Source organism: Drosophila eugracilis, unplaced genomic scaffold (genome assembly GCF_018153835.1).
Source record: "Drosophila eugracilis isolate 14026-0451.02 unplaced genomic scaffold, ASM1815383v1 contig_2167, whole genome shotgun sequence".
Classification (NCBI taxonomy): Eukaryota; Metazoa; Arthropoda; class Insecta; order Diptera; family Drosophilidae; genus Drosophila; species Drosophila eugracilis.
Window position 1 is genome coordinate 1,660,516 of NW_024573052.1, and position 12,269 is coordinate 1,672,784.

Sequence of the window (12,269 nt, forward strand, 5' to 3'; positions counted from 1 at the left end):
TCTCTCTCTCTTACTGGCTTTGCTCGTTTCCGTCGATGACCTCCTCGCATATTACGTATACGCCCAGCTATTCTAAAAAGAGAGAGAGACAGAACCAGAGAACGTTTGCCACAGGGAGATGAGGAGTGCGTGAGCGGTACTGACTGGGTGACTAACCCACTGCAGTTCCAATTAGAACAAACGGCGACAAGTTCAATGCGATCATTTCGCCTTCGCAGTCGCTGCTGCTTGCTGCTTGCTGCGTACCGCCGCCTGCTGCCTGCTGCCTTCGACATTGACGTCTACGCCGTGAGGTTGTTGTCGAGGTCTACACACCGTCGCCTCTACCGCCAACCGTCATCGCCATCGCCACCGCCAATGCCCACCTAGAGGTTAATGCCGGTTGTAATTGCAAAGCACCCAAAACCCAACAAAGGAGCGGTGCTTAGAGACTGGTACAGTGGTCCCTCTGCCCGTGCAACTCTTCTCCTTTTCTTTCCGGCTAATCTGTACGACTCGCCGGTGACATTTTGCGGTGATCTTGAAGCGGCCATAAACCGAACGAGAAGCAGCAATAAAGACTTTATAGATACGTACGTATGTCGATCTGTCTGCCTGTGTATATATATATATATATATATAGTATATATAGTACATTCATGAGGGTTTATTCAGTTGATTCGTGTATGAATCGGCAAGAGGTCATTGCATAGGGAGCGGGGTGGGGGGGGGGGTAAAACCTTAACAAAACAACATTAAAAACAATTCTTGAAAAATGCTAGCATAAGTGCGAGACCAGCAGAATTAAAAAACCAAAATCGCCACGCATGAATCTAAAAAAAAATTCCAAAAAAAAGAAAAAAAAGCAGCAACAACAACAACAAGAGGATGCAGCAAGCAAGTAAAATAAAAACGCAGCACAAATAAAAAACAATGAAAATCGGACAAAAAATAATCGGGCAAACAAGATGCAAGTGGCAACAAGTTTCTCAGTCTCTCAGTTTCTCCTCAGGGCCAGCAAATCTTCACTGCAGTCTGCAGTCGTCTACAGTTTGTAGTCTTCATCAGTGTTTTCGGTCTTTGTGCGTGGTGCCTATGGAAGGGAAGGGCGGAGGCAATGAAGGGACAGGGAAACGGGAATCTGGGTTATGGCAAACAGGGGAGCCATGTAATAAAATGCGGTAATGGTAACCAAAATATTAAACAAGTCTTCGGCAACATCAGCAGAAATTGCAAATTTCAAAAGGGGATCGCGGCGGTGGTGGTGGGGGGGAAGGGCCTGAAAACAAATGCGAAAACAGGCCGACTTCCAAGACTTCGTTTCTGGCTTTAGATTTAGGCTGGTGCTGGTGCTGCTGCTGCTGTTGCTGCTGCTGCTGCTTGTGCTGGTGGAGATGGGGATGGGGCATGAAATGTGGGCTACACTTTCAATTGGAACCTCCAGAGGGGGATGGCGGCGGCGGCGGCGGCGGTGGTGGATTGCCAAGCGGGAAATAACGAACCAAAGACGATCCACAACGACAGCGAACGACGACGACGACGACAACGACGGCGACGTTCTGCTGATAAACGCGACTTTGTGTGCGTGTGTACCGCTTTGTGTATCTTGAAGTTACATAGGGCGAAAGTTGCATGTCCCCATTCCCCTTTCCGCTCTCCCTCTATTTACAAATTACCGCTGCTGATCTGCGGATCTGCAATGGGAATGGAGCAAACATTTTGGGCATGTGTGTGTGTGTGTGTGTGTGTGTGTGTGGGCGGCGCTCGTTGATTCGCTCGGCTACGGGTTTGCATTTCATTTCCCCCAATTTTGTCGGCCTGACAATGAATAAACAAAACTTCTAAATGGGCAATACCAGAAAATACATAATAAAAAAACAGAAAAAAAACAAAAAAAAAACAGAAAGAAAACCCACACACATGGAACCCCCGAAAAAACGCAATATTCGCTCGGCTGGTACGCTGCCGCCGTCGCATGGGCAAAAATTGCTCGTTTTTTATTTTCGGGCGACAGCGCTGCAAACTGCGCTGTAAACTGCAGCGATCGTATGGCAGATCGCTGATCGCCGCAGTCGGCGTCGCTGCACTCCAAAAAAGCGAAAGAAACACACACACACACACACGCACACACAATCGCATGAGAAGTATATAACAAAAAAAAAAGGCGAGCAAAAAAGTAAAAAGCAAAAAAGCGAATGAAACATACAGGCGGCATAAGTATACACAAACACACACACACACACACATATACATATATAGAGGGAATTCTCTGATTCAATTGGGCAGGCACACACACTGGGACACTGGAACCAATACACTAACAGCACTGGCAGAGGGCAGCGGCACAAGCCCAACACATTTAACTGCATTTTTTCGGAACTCAGTTGAGCTTTTTAATTCGATCGGTTCAGTTACTAAAGTTAGTTCAGCCTAAACGCACAATTTCAATTTCAATTTCAATTTCCATTTCTAAAATTTGAACTCGAATTGAATGGCATTAGTGGCGGCAGCACTTGCTACTTGCAACTAAACCCAGCCTTGAGACCAAACCATCCAACACAGTCCTGTCCTACTTTTTTTTGTGTTTTTTTGTCAAGTGCATCCTATGACCGACCAAGAACCGTCTAAGAACCTTGCAACATCCCTCAAGAGACAACATAAACAATCCCGGCTAGAAATTCCGGAATAAAGTGCGCGATTCGCGCGCGTTTTTCTATCCTAAATAAATTGAAGAATCGCTGAGTTCAGAGGAGCGGAGAAAGCGGAAGAAAGCCAGCCCCCAAAAAAAAAGAAAAAATTTTAAAGTGATTAATCAGTGTGCATCCTTGTCTACTCTGATAACCCAATGCAGCGCCGCCATGTGCGAGGATGCGCCTGCTGACCGAGCTCCTAGCCAAAGCCATCAGGTAAGGGGTTTCTTCTAAACCACTCTTGCACCTACTCCTTTCCAGTGGGGGAATCTCCAAGCAACCCTTTTAGCTCAAAGATAGCTTTCAATATAGCTGCAGGCTGAAGTGCATCCGAAATTCAAAATCCAAAATCCACATCCACACAGATGCAGGTACAGATACATACACTGAAATTTGATTCGGATGTGGCCCTGATACGAAAGAAGGACATTTGACTCATACAATGCAGCTGCCCTGTTGCTTGAAACTTTCCCTCTACCCCTCTCCTTGGGATCCCCTCATTAGCACTTTGATGGAGAGTCACAAAAGCAGACGGACCAGGCCTAGACCCCCCGTCCTTCTTCATCTTGCTTACTGCTTACTGCTTACTGCTTACCTTCAAATTCATTTTCGGTGCATCTGCATACAAAGACAGGCCAGAGTGTACAGATACAGATACATATATACATATACATAAATACAGATACAGATACACTGCAGGAAGCAGGGCGAGCACAGTAGCCTCGTTCGCCTCCTCTTTACCCTCCCTGCGATGCCACCTTCCTCAACCTCCTCTGGACTCTCCGTTGCATTGTTCGACTTGTCCGCTGCTCTGCCATTCTACGCTCCTTCTTCTTCTTCTTCTTTTACCCCCTCTTCTTCTTCTTCTTCTTCTTCGGCTGCAGTCAGTCAGTTAGTCAGACGCTTCGTGAAGCTCACGGCCAAGGCAAGGCAAGGCAAGGCAGCTGAGGATCTGTACTCGGATCCGATCGTGAAGGCCAGTGGAACAGGGTTCGGGAAAGATCGAAAGCCAGCCCGAAACGACGAAACTGCAGTTTGCTCTTCAGCGTCGCACCGAGCAAACGTCGTGTGGCAGCTCATCGCAAAAATTGTAAATTGTAAATTGCAAATTGCAAATTGCAAATTGCAAATTGCAAATTGAGAATCGTAAATCGTAAATCGCTCGCGCAAAGTGCAAGTCGCGCTGAATTTGCAAGTTCACATAATATCCGCATCCGCACCACCACAGCTTGCTTCCACAACCATTTTGTTTAATATTTTTTGTTAATGTTTTTATCGTTAAAAATATATATATATATATATTTTTATATATATATTGCAACCCACTCAGGCTTAATCTTTTGATTCTGAATCGATCGGAATTGGTTTCTCAGGAACTCTCTCAGGATTAGCTCAGATAGCAGGTAAGTCGTCACGTGAGGTGATGTAGCCCCGCATTGCAACTTTCGCTTTCTGTCGCAATTTTGTAATTCGGGAAATGGGACAAACAGGGGCCAAATGGCCAGACAGGCACGCACTCAAGCGGTTCAGTTAGGTTACTCCTACTCATACTCCCCCACAAAACCTATTATTCCACCTTCCACCATTTGAATGTGAGGTGGCAGTGGCAGTGGCACCAGCAACCGCAGCCTCTGCCACGCTTTTTTTTTTATGTTCTGTTAGTTGTTAGGGCGACCGAGACCGAGACCCAGACGAGTCAGTCAAACGACAACAACACTCCACAACGCCCCATCTCTATCCCCATCTCCATCTACAACCATTCCCCATCTGCAAGCCACAAAGACCGGTACCCATACAGGCGCACATGGACACAGACACACAGACACGGCAAGGTGACGTAATGGCAACTACTCCACTAACACATTTTTCTGCATTCCTGCAACGCGAGGGAGCTGAGCTTTGGGAGGAGCGGCGGGGCAAGGCAAGGAGGGCGGCGGCGGTGGTGTGGGAAAGTCGCGCGACGAGAGAAAAACTGAATGAAAATTGCAGGCAGCCAACGAAGCGTGCCTAGCAAAAAGGAAGAGCGAAAAAAAGCATAAAACGACAGAAACTAGAGACGGAGGAAGAGCCAGACTATGAAAACGAGGGGAAGGAGACAAGGGGGGCTGAGGGTATGGGGCACACACGTGGGACGTGCTGTGGAGCTCGGGCTGCGAATGTGGTGGCTGGCTGGATGCTAGGAAAACAGAACAGAGCAGCGGAGGAGACGCAGGCCGAGGAGATGGAGACTCGCCAAAGTGGTGGCCCCGACTAGACGCTGTCTGCGTGCTGATGTTGGTATTAGGGTGTCTGTGTGTGTGTGTGTGTGTGTGTTAGCCATCTCTGTGTGTGCGACTGGCCGACATTCAAGGTTGACGGCGCATAACTTGTTGTTGCTGCCTCTGCTGGTGTGCTGCTGCAATTGTTGCTGCTGCTGCCACGGATTTGCAAATGCAACGCAAAAGAGGGTCGCACAGGCACTCATTCTAGTTTTCAGTTCCAGGAAGCTGATGAGTAACAGTAAAACAGAGGAAAATAGTAAAAAGTAAAGAACAAAGGACATCATCTCCGAAACGGGTTAACACATTTACAGTTAATATTCATCAAAGTTATGGGGCAATTAGAGAACTGCAGAGCAGACTAGCAGCAACCAGTAGCACTTCCGTTAGCCTTGGAACCCAATCAACTGGAATCAAGTGGAAACTGCGGCCAATTGAGAGTCAGTCGCACGCACGCACACAAGTGGACAAAGCACGCAGACAACCAGCAGTGACAGAGCTCCCCTAGAGTTACCAGCTCCAGTCGCCAGCTTTTAGTTCTCCATTCCCGTGACTCATATATGTATGTATGTTCTTCTAGCACGGAGCACTTGTTTGGCTGCACCACAGCCACAAATGCATCCGTTGCCGTTGGATGGGCGCAATAACAAATGGGGATCACGATCATGATCACGATGATGATGATGATGATGCCGTTCAAGGCCGCCACAAATTGTCGAGTTGAGGAGGGGCTAGAAGGATAGGAGGATAGGAGTTGCAAAAACAAACAGAGAAAACAGCAACAGCAACAGCAACAGAAGAAACAAAAGCGAAAGCGAAGACAGCGCAACAGAGATGGCAACATAATGACAGACAGAGACATACAAAGTGCATAGTTATCGCTATAGACATACATACACATACATACATATATATATAGGCGAGTTCCCAAGTTCTCGGAAACGGTTACTCCAAGGCCAAAAGCCGGATAGACAAACAAATGGCACAGGCACAAAGGCTAGGAGATAACTCTTCTCCAGTCTCGGCTCTTTCTGTCTCTGTCTCTGTCACCCTGCCCCGTTCTTCTTACTCAATTCTCCTTTCTTCTACTTGCTTCTGCCACATTCGCGATGTTTCTATTTCTGCCCAGGCGGCCACAGACGCACGCAACAGCATTGCTGGATATGGAGATGAAGGCCCTGCACTTAGAGAATTAACTTTAAACTGGAAAAGTTAGGAAAATCAGCCATGAGTTTATAGCCTTTCTCCTAAACTAAATCTTAATATAAATCTTAACCCATCGATTATACTTTCTGTATATATTCTGAGTTGATTACTTTTTCTTCGAGTGTGCAATTCTTTACTTCATGTTCTTCTGCTTTCTGCACTGCAAATCCCCCTTTCTTCTGCCACTGCTGGCGTTGCTGCTCTTCTCTGCTTCTTCCTGCTCTGCTGGCGCAGTCAGTCAGTTGGTCATGAGTGTCATGTTCATAGTTATGGGGGAGCTAGGAAGTCCCGGGGATTGGAAACGGGAATGGTACTAAGAATGGCAATGGGTTGCTGCTACTTCCACTTTGGCTTCTCCCTGTTCTTTGCTGCACTGCCAACCGATCCGATCGTTGGTTAATTTTTTCGTTCATTTCCTGCACTTTCGTTGACATTTTTTGTTTTGTTTTTCACTTGTGTTTTATTTTTGCGTTTTTTTATTGTCTTATTTTTTTGCATTTTTCAAGTGAAGAGGTTCTCAGCTTTCATGGGGAGGAGTCGGGGGGTTGCCAAGAGACACAGACGAGACATCGAGGGTCGTCTTATATGAACCATAAACCGTTGTAGCTTTTCTTGGGCTATGACACGGGTAACCCGAGACGGGCTGCTTAACGGTAAATGTGATAAACAGTGACAATGGCCATGACTGTGATGGTGACCCCCTCTTCAAAAATAACACCCCCTCCTAACCCCTTCCCACTTGATCGTGGATCGCCCCTTCCAGACTGCACAGACTGTGTTCGCATAGTGCAAAAAAAAACAAAAAAAATAACAAAAAAAAAAACACGAAAATGAGCAGAGTAGAAAAGCGCTGCGAATAATGGGCACAAAAAGTAAATGTGTGTACACTCGGTGAGCCAGATGCGCATTGAACCCCCCTCTCCTGGTCGTCACCCCCCGCACGCGTATCCAACAATGCATTGACATTCAGTATCCACAGAAGGAAGAAGCAGAAAGAACGCCAAAGATCAACGGCCAAGAAATTTGCCAGTCCCGAAAAATACACAAAACTTGGGGAACACACACACACACACACACACATGTGTGTGCGTGTGCATGCAGGGCCTAAAAATAATGCCCCCTGTCGCACCCCTTTCCAGATCCCTCCTCTCATCATACTTAACCACTAGAAGCTTGCACACGAAGCGATCCGATCTTAGCCGAGCTCAGCCGAACAGAGAGTCGGGAATTGGAATGGCAATGGGAATGGGAATACGGCAACAGGAAGGGAAAGAGAACGGAAGAGGGAGAAGGGGAGCCCTAGCTAGCCTTCTCGCTCTCGCGGGCGCACAGTTGCGGCGAGCACATTTTTTTATCTAATAACCTTGTGCAATGTTATTAAACCCCAAAAGTTTCTTAACCTCAGCGACGCAGCGAAGGCGACGCTGGCAGAGCGCAGAGAGCAGCTTTTTGATGAGAAATGCTAATATATTGCAGTGTGCGTATGTATATGCACATATATGTGTGTCAATTGATCGCGAATGTGTTAGCGAATATATATATGTATGTGTGTGTGTGCCACATTGCGCAAAATGGTCTATAAAATTAATGAGCTGGCCACGCACATACGAGCGCCTATGTAAACGCATCTACATATCAATATGTACGAACACGAATGGAAACTGGAATGGGAATGAGAATGGCAATGGCAATGGAAGGCAGGCGAGCCAAAAGCAAAATGCAAACAAGACAAGCTAAATCCCCAATGTAATGCGAATTAAATTGTGTGCAGCGAAGGAGATGGAGAAGTAGGGAAAAGAAAGGGGAGCCATGCATTATTCGCTCTTTGAATTTTTGTTCGATTTTGATAGGCTCTCGTGTGCTCACTTCACTTCACTTTTTGGTTTCCCACTAAACTGCTTCCTTTTACATTACACTTCACATTTCACATTTCAGTTTTCATTTTTCGCGAATTGCATTTGCTGCGCTGGCAACTTAGAAACCCTCTTTTATGTCTGCCTATTCCTATTCGATAAACGATATAGCAAAAACAGTTACGTTGCAGTTATTCTGCCAACTCGACTTCCAGTCGTTCCCATGTACTTTTCGGTGAGGATGAGAGAGGGAGGATAGAAGAGGGACACAAAATGCAAATTTTGTATACACATTTTGGAACGCAACAGAAATGGCGCAGTTTACTTAGCCGCCGACGCTCTTTTCTTCTCCTCCTCCTCATATTCTTTCTCTCTCTCATTCCTTTCCTTTAGAGCACTTACAGTGATCATCCGATAGGCAGGCACAAGATCCAGAGGTGAATGCACCCACCCATTATACGAATGTGTGGGTGACGGCGACGCGGATGTTTCGCTAGAGAGAGCGAATTTCGCATTTCGCGTTTGTTTATTATTTTCGTACGTTTTTGCAATTTGCAGTTCAACGTTCATTAGAGCGGGCCAATAACTGATTACTTAGTAAAAGGGAGAGGGAGACGAGGCGGTTAACTGCACGCGGCGAGGGCACACAATACAACGCAACACTTATCGGTTATCGCACAAACCGAAACGGTCGCGATAATGGCCACACAGACGTCGTCACACTTTTCGGAGTTGCACGAAGCCCAAAAAACGAAACGTGGGCGATAGAAGGCGGTAGGCGGGGTTGAACGCTCTGCTCTAAGTTCAAAGACCCCCAATGACAGGGGCGAAAATCGGCGCGCACAAAAACCCCAATCACATAACTGTACACTTCCACTTCCTTTTTTCAAAGAGACACCATAAAAAAAAAAGTATGTACAGTCGTAACAACTCCTAATCCGTGGAGGGATCCACTCCGATCTGCACACTAAACGAAACTAAGCAACGCTGGAAAATGAACACGACGATCTAGCGCAAAACTATTCGCACTCGCAGTCTTCCATTTGATTTGACTCAAGAGCAGCATTTCGAAACTTACATGGCTAGTTGTACCCTACATGTAGTACTAGGCTATATTGTTTTCATAGAACAGTTGGTCACAAACCATGTAACAGTATATTAGTGTAAGCTAGTCTGTCTAATTATGTGAATTATGTGTATTAAACTAACTACGATTGTAATACCAATCAAGTAAAGTAATTTCAGCTAAATAGGAAACTAATAATGATGATTTATGGGTAGAAAGGGTCTCTAATGGTCCGTATTATCGTTATTTTTCCCTCCTTCTTTTCCACTATAGAAAGAGAGCGCCAAAAAATGCGCTCAAATAGAAACTAGTGGGGAAGAGAAATAGTAATAGAGTGAGATGAAGAGAGGAGTGCTTTTGGAAGTTGAAACTGGTCATTCACTTGCAAGTATTTGTAGTAAAGAGTGAGGAATGTTGTAATAGAAGGAGAGGGAGGCTGCATTGCTCTCTTGTCTAGCACTATTGTGGGATCTCCTCTCCCACTCAGCCTACACATACGCAAACACATACACTCACGTTCTCCCACTCTCTTCTTTTTTTATGTATTTGAAGCTTTTTCGACTTTGGCTGGCGAATTTGCGAATTTGCGCGGGGTAAACGACCGAATGTCCGACACACGATGACTAGGTTAAGGTGAAGGTCAAATTAGCAAAAATGCAAAACAACTAAGCAAAAGAGAGAGAGAGAGAGAGAGCGAGACGACGACGAAGCTGACGGCGCAGTCGCAGCGCACTAACAATAGAAATCAACTTTGTCAGCGGGAATGTTGAGCGGAATAAGGAGGGAAGGGAAGTTTAGCAAAGCCAAAACAAAACAAAAGGCAGCAAGAGCCCAAAGAGGAAGAAGAAGAACCTGAAGCGTAGACAAAAGTGGCCAGGCTCTTTTTTTTGTATTGTTTATTAGGAATGAAATAGTTCCAGACAGGAAAGAGGGGGGAGGGGGGTTCGCTGGCTCTTCTTCTTTGCTGTCTGGTGCGATCCTCTTCCTCCTGGAGAGAGCGCTGTTTGCGAGTGTTTGTCCACACGCTTACGCTTTAACACCATCGCAAGACTTGCGAGCTTTCTAATGCTCTCTCACTCACTCACTCTCTCTATTATGCGCAACTAGCTAGACAGCGACGCCGTCAGAAGCAGTGACGCTGGCAGAGGCGATTGAATTGAACGCGAGACCTTGAACTTGGACTCAGTTTACGAGTTGTAGAATTGGGTTTTGGTTTTGTTTTGAATTGCTCTCTCTCTCCGTTTGCTATCTCTCTCTGGCACATCTACTGGGTGCTAGTTGCTCTATTTGCTTGCTTTGTATTCCCCCTCTTTCTTCCTCTAATGGCTTACAATTAGCCTAATGGGCTAATTAACACGCATTAATCAGGTAGGTGCCCCGTGTGTACATATACATATGTAAATGGGCGTGTGCGTGTGCAAATGCAAATGCAAATGTAAAATGGTAAAGGGAAATGCCCCGTTATGCCGGTGGTTGGTTGCCTTTTGGCATTTTCGTCTAGCATGTGTCTAGCCCCACCCAGTAGACACCCACCGGCCCCACACAGATGCAGCTTGCATTTTGTAATGCCCTCCTTGTCGGGTCCACCCATCCACCTCGCCTCTCTCTCTTAGTTTTCACACAGAACTTTCGCTTTCACTACTCTCTCTCTCTGTCTCTCTTTCTCTATGTGTGTGTGTGTGTTGGCCGTTAGATTTTACATTTGGCCGGCATTCGGTGCTTGGAAAAAGAAATGTGTAAAGGGAAAAAGGGGGAAGCTATTTGCAATGTGTGCGATTTGCCATGTGGAAATGTGATGTGGGCGCCACAGCGTCTAGCCGGCAACAAGTGGAAAGCGGGGCCAAAACGGTGTGTGGGGAAAGTGGAAAAGTGGATGTGGACTGACCTTGTTTAACGTTTTGTAAGCTGTCGTAGACCAACTTGTCACGCATCGTCCCTCTCGCACTTTGAAAGGGAAAGAGGGAAATGGAAATGCTGAATTGGGAAAGGCAACGCTTGTGTGTGTGCTTCAAGTATGAGCAGAACTAACTCAGCTAACCTTGAAAATAGAAACACACACACACACACACACACTCGTAGACATAACACACTTGGAGACAAACGATAGGAGAACGAAGGCAATGGCAATAAAAAAAAAAGCAAAGTTTCCGACAAACACAATAGAAAGAGAAAGCCAAAAAGAGGAGGAGGCGAAGGAGAAGGGGCAGCAAACAAGTTTGCGAGGGTGGAGGTGCAGGAGATATGGCACACCAATGTGATCAGATCGGAACAGCTACACCTACATCCACACCCACACACCTACAAATACATACATAGAAGACTTCTATTTTCGCCACTCGCATTATACAATTTAGTTTCCAACTGAACAAACTACTATGTATACTAGCTACTCTATCTAATCGCGTTCGCCGCTGCTCTTTTGGCTTTTTATAAGCTACAGCGCAGTCAGCCAAATAATTGCTTTTATTCAAACACACACACACACACACACACACACTTTCACACTCGCACTTTTTTGGGAGAGTGGCGAAAAAAAAAACGACTGCAACGAATTCGACTTTTTCTAGAACTATTTCGAGCGAGTGAGAAAGAGAGAGGGAGCGAGAGCTGGCTAGCGAAATGCGCCAAACAAAATTTAATAATAATATACGGCCACAAAGGCAGCAAAAAATTTAGTATTTAGCCTTGAAAGTTCGTAAGCACTACGGCACACACACACACACACACATATGATCTCGACTATATGCAGCAATAAATAAAAAACGAAGACGCAGAGAAAATGTGCGCTCATTTTGCAATAGTTGAAAGATCTGTAGAAATGATCTATTAAAGGATGGAGAGTATGGAGAGTTTTTTGGATCTGAAAGGTCAGAGGATATACAAAAGGGATAAGGATGAGTGATTATGAGCTTTCTCTGCCTTATTTGTTAGTTATTAGTCAGCGAAACGTCTTGTTTTCTTCTATGCACAAAAAAAAGCGACTCTAGTATAAGCAGCGAGAGAGAGTTCGGGCGACAGAGAGAGAGAACAAGCAGAACGAACAGAGATCGAGAACATTAAAAAATTCGGCGCTGGACTTTTTGTGCAAAAAATGCTTTTTTGCTGCGCGCGCGTATATGTATGTGTGCTGCGTCTGGGAATTCTACATTCTAATACGCCTCAAGTTTTGTATTCTTCTTCTCTTTCGCACTCTGTCCTGCAGGCATCGTTATGGCTA

The 12,269-nt window shown here is 45.7% G+C and overlaps 2 protein-coding genes across 4 annotated transcripts in view; one reads left to right on the forward strand and one right to left on the reverse strand.

The window, feature by feature from the left end:
* The window catches only part of LOC108102435 (mucin-5AC), a 73,930-nt gene extending 64,367 nt beyond the window's left edge, over nucleotides 1-9,563 (reverse strand). The window contains exon 1 of the mRNA XM_017207412.2: nucleotides 8,389-9,563. The gene's annotated coding sequence lies outside the window, so the exon portion shown is untranslated. The remainder of the gene's footprint in view (nucleotides 1-8,388) is intronic.
* Nucleotides 1-12,269, forward strand: part of LOC108102436 (broad-complex core protein) — a 94,529-nt gene that overhangs the window by 44,519 nt on the left and 37,741 nt on the right. The window lies entirely within an intron of this gene.